Genomic DNA, 5,000 nt, shown 5'->3' with positions numbered 1-5,000 from the left:
CGCATCAATTTGGGCATTTTCCTAATTGATTATTGTTGACATCACTAATGTGCAGGCACATTTGAAATGTCATATATGGGTAAAGAGGGTGTGTGAAATTGAAGTGCATACACACCGAATTTGGCCCTCAGGCAATGACTTTGACACCCCTGGCATATTGGTTATGCACTGGAACATTGTGCTCAAAGTGCATAGGTGCGCCATCTGAGACACAGCGATACTGTATAACACGTCACACTGAATTACTATTAATAAGTATAAGGGCCAAATTGAGTTTGGTATGCATACTTTTTGAATACATTGATCACTTGGTTGCGTTACTCCTTCATACTATGCAAATGCTGCAACTGATCACCTTCATCTTGTGATGTTTTTGGGTGAGGGCTGGGCAGGGTGGCAGGCTGGCTGCGGAGAGAGGATTAGAAAAAGACAGAAAAAGTTAAAGACGCGATGGAAAAGTCCAATCGTCATTATGACACCGCACACATTGAAATGACATTAATGCTGCAGCCCAGTTGGTGCCCAAGAGGAGCATTGCAGCAGAATGGTACCATGTGCAGGGTGGGAAATGGGGAGAGCACTTGTCAATAATCACCCTCTCCAATTTAGCAGGTTGGGAATCGAACTGACAACACTCAGGGTACAAATCTGACTCAAACTTACCCATGACTGTTTCCTTTAGTCTAAATAATTAAGAATTAAATCAGCTTATTTGTGGTAAGGAAGTGTATGGGTTTAAGAAAGAATGGCATTTAATTTATTGTATGGGTAAGCCCATCTTATTCAGGCGTTAGTCTCACACCAGAAGTGTGGACTGGTTATGGAGATGTTATGGGAATGTACATGTTGTGCAGTTGGGTGGCATCTTTAGCATGGTAGTAATTTCACTTCATACCGGTGTAAATAAATACATGCAGATAATAAAATAAAATAATTGCCAGACAGTCTTATAAAAGTTCTTCCACTGTATTACCAGGCAATGAATGAGGAATAATCATGTCAAGCCTCACTGCAGTGGTTTCTGTAAATAAATGACAGAAATTTGTGTTAATAGATTTATACTGTGATGACAAGAAAATACTAGGAATGACAGGTTTGACATGACAACCTAAGACAAGGTTAGGCAGCGTACCGGTAAGCAAGGTTCTCTCATCACGTTTAAACGAGTGTCTCACATCACGAAAGAGTAAAGCTACCCCTTCTCCCTCCCAGCGTGTTTATCAGGCGGTGTATTTTTCATTTTACAGAACATACTTCATCTAGTGCTAAACAATATCAACAAAGGTCATCAGAGGACTGCATACGACAAGAGAATGCTAGAGCTCTAGTAGATTCCGCCTTAGCTTTTCGTGCTTTCTGGCATTCAAGCAGACTGGCATTGCATCTTCTTAACATTGAAACTTCAAATAAGAAACACTACACACCTGTTCAGACGCACAAAGCACATCAGTGGGATTTGCCAGGCACTTTCGTCTACTCCTGAAAAGGCAATGATACAAGAAAATGCTTAAGACATACTCCAACAACAGTCAACAAAAAACGAAGCCACAAGTTGCTAATCAGCTACCTCTTTAGCACTCTGTAAACAAATATGCATGACGGTTCTGTTGTATTAATGTGTCCGCATTATTAGTGCCCATATACTAAAAATGATCGAAAAATAGCCATTAGTGTTGATATGTGACATTTAAAGCACCGTTGATTGGCTATGATTTGTCGTTCACCCCTGAGCTAGCTAAATAGATTATTTAGCTTTCAAGTCCGACTTTCACTAGTTCTAATTCAAGTGCAATTGAGAACGACAGTTACAGACGATTAAACTATAATCTGCCCTTAACAAGTTTATCAGTCCCCAGCAGATTGTTGTGCACCACGTACCAATACATATCATAAAGTCAGTCAACTTACATGTCTTCAAGTTCTCACAAGACGTCTTCGTTGAAATTTCTTCTCCAAACCCAACTGATGGTTTTGCCGAGTAAGCATTCTTCAGATTTCTAGAGCGATTTACTTACTTTTTACGTGCCTAAAGATACGCTTAACAGCCAAAACAAGTTATTTATGTATACATTTTACAACCTCCTAGTCCCTATAATTGTATTTTTCTGTAAAAATGTACTACTGGCCCGGCGGCCGCGGTAATCTGATACAAAATGGCCGACAGGGATATGAGCGCGGGCCGCGGGGGAGAGGGAGGAGAGAGATATCCCGCTGCAGTCCGCAGCGAGACCCATCTCAAAATGTCCGTTGATGTTGGTCTTCTTCGAATGGTCTCGTGTGAATGTCATTCATGGTTGCATTCATAACACTCTACTGCCACCAGCTTGTCAGGAGTAGCCTATTAGTAACGTTTTACATATCAAAATCATGTTCCAGTAACCTGATATAAATATGCACAACTCAAATACAAATGACACATTTCAATCCAACATGATTTAAATGTGTTTAGTGACGGTATATGAAAAAAACATGTTAGATCAATGTCCTTCTTTTGGGCATATCCAAAGACCCCGGCCCCTTGGATCGTTTTTTTTTCAGTTTATACCGTATATTGTAACTTCACCAAAAAACAGAGTACTGGTCAGTCAAGCATGCATGCGCTGATCGCTGCTCATTTTAAAAACAGCATTTGTAATTAAATAACAAAACATGAAATAAAATATGAAATAAACAAATAAATAAACAGACGAGTGGAACACTGCATGGTCTTGCCGGCCGCCCTGTGCTGGTCAGTCAAGAGAAGTGTGCTGATGGCTCCTTGTTTAAAAATGGGTGGGCCTATCTATTAATTTAAATAGATACAATAAAATAAACACTATATAAAAAATATACAAAATAAAAACCCAAATAACTAAATGAGTTGAAGACTGCGCTGGCAGCACACCGCGCTGGTCAGTCAGGAGATGCATCTGCGAATAATATTCAAGTAAATAAGAAATGAGGTAAACAAATAAATACAGAGGAAGCTTACAGCATGTTCCTGCCACCGTTCAAGAGCAATTCCAGTCAGTCTAAAAAGCAAAGACGCTGCATAGAGAGAAGACAGCTCACTGACATCATCTGGAGCAGATTGCTGGTCAGAAGACGCTTGTGCTGATTTGGACATTTGTTTATTTATTGAAATATATAACAAGCGTGTCTTTATTTTCAATGGTTGCACTGATGATGGTCTGACTGTGACCGAAACGTTTGCACTACACTTGGGGTAGCACCTTTTTGGTTTTTCTAATGCAATAAAAAGTTCAACATTGCATTCGGCAGAACGGTGTGCGAGTTCCCCTTCATTGCTTGAAATGTATAACAGAAATAAATAAGTAAACGTGCGAAAGGATATCGCATGCCAGCATCTTGGCAGAGTGCTGGTCAGTCAGAAGACTTGTGTGTGTAGGAGCTGGAGCTGCTGACGGTACATGCACACAGGGATGGCACGTTTCCTTAAAGGACCAGTTCAGTCAATTTCAATATGCTGTTCTATTGCTCACGCTACCCTTGACTTGTTAGTACCCGGTGATGCCACATTTTTCGGCTCAGCCCTTTCCAAGACATGAGCTAATCTAATGGGGGCAGCGTTTGTTTACATTTTTAAACAAATTAACAAAGGCCTGCTCCAAGTATTTTCCCAAAAGGTACCGCTGTTTCCTAGTTGTCTGCTGATGTTGTATAAGCTTTTGGGTGTTTTTGGGAATAAATAAAAATGTTTTTTTGAAATTTAAACAAAGCGCTGCCCCCATTACAATGACCAGAATCTCGGAAATGGCTGAAGGAAAAAAAAAACCTCAGGTACTGACAAGTCCAGTCAGTGGCGTAACAACTCGGTCACGGGCCCCGGTGCGAGTATCCAGCACGGGCCCTCGGAGGTTGTGCTAATTTTAGGATATTTTATCTAGCCAAATACATTACGGGTGAAAGGGTGGGCTATAATCTTTGCAACCCCCCCCCCCCAAAAAAAAGGACAAACGCAAAGAAAGGCTTTCGGAATATGTGTCTAGAGACCGGTTGAGACAGGGACAGGGCTGGAGACAGTGCGCAGTGTGTGCGTGTGTGCTTACGAGCGCACGGTGCCTGCCCAGCTGAAAGCAGGCTACACAGACGAGGGAGACAACCCTGCTGATCTTGAGCACCCCAGTTTAAACTTCATAGATAAAAAATAACACTAAGGACTTAAAAGATAGATAGCACAATCAACAGGATATGCCTTCATAATGATTTCAATCTTCCCCTACCCCACATACACAAGGTGCCACTGCAAAGTAGTTTTGCGTCCTTTGGCATCATCAAATAACGGCACAATGTGCAATGCTGGTTATGGAAGACGTAAACATGGGAATAGATGGAGACGGTGCACTTTGACGGTGCACTTTGAATGGAAACACAGCATCCAAGACAACCATGACAACACATTGGTGACAGCCCACCAAACATACACAGATAGAGCTCTACACACGCACACAGAATCGTCCACTTATTTAGATTTCTTTCTCCTCTCCCCTATCTGACGACTAGAGAGTCCACTTCATTACATAGAAGCTAACAGAAGAACTTAACTTATATTATGCTAACAGGAGAAATGCTAGGTGATAAATGAGTGGAGATGCTGTTAGCAAGTCAGCACAACTAGTTGTCAATTGGAGAACACACAACTAAGTCCCACAATTCCTGGCCGCAATGTAAAAAATGAAATGCACAAATATAGCGTTCATGTGTTACCTTTATTGCTATTTGAAACATTTGTCTGAATAATTTGACTGCCCATGTAATGACCTATAGCAATATAGTAACTAAAAGTGCCAATTTGCAATTGATTTAATGCTCTAAATTTCCACCGTCTTGTGGGATTCTGGCACGGTCTATAAATAGTGTCTGGACGAGAGGTGGCAATGAATCGGTTACTTTGCATAATTTTACTTCAAGTCGCTATCAGCGAGTGAAGGGGGGCCCGCGAAGCACTTCAGAGGGCCCGGTCGCGGGCCCCTCTGTAGTCGTGGGCCCCGGTGCGGCTG

General features: G+C 41.6%; 1 long non-coding RNA gene across 4 annotated transcripts in view; it reads right to left on the bottom strand.

Annotated features, from left to right (window-relative positions):
- The window catches only part of LOC134435921 (uncharacterized), a 7,901-nt gene extending 5,761 nt beyond the window's left edge, over positions 1–2,140 (bottom strand). For 2 of the 4 annotated variants that reach the window (XR_010032131.1, XR_010032133.1), the window contains exons 1-4: positions 1,909–2,140; positions 1,425–1,479; positions 974–1,021; positions 289–405 (exon numbers count right to left, since the gene is read on the bottom strand). This is a non-coding gene — a long non-coding RNA (uncharacterized LOC134435921). The remainder of the gene's footprint in view (positions 1–288; positions 406–973; positions 1,022–1,424; positions 1,480–1,908) is intronic. The other 2 variants (XR_010032134.1, XR_010032132.1) reach the window with 2 other exon arrangements.
- Positions 2,141–5,000: the final 2,860 nt, after the last annotated feature.

The sequence above is a fragment of the Engraulis encrasicolus genome, chromosome 20, assembly GCF_034702125.1.
Source record: "Engraulis encrasicolus isolate BLACKSEA-1 chromosome 20, IST_EnEncr_1.0, whole genome shotgun sequence".
Classification (NCBI taxonomy): domain Eukaryota; kingdom Metazoa; phylum Chordata; class Actinopteri; order Clupeiformes; family Engraulidae; genus Engraulis; species Engraulis encrasicolus.
This window is presented reverse-complemented; position numbering and strand designations above follow the sequence as displayed.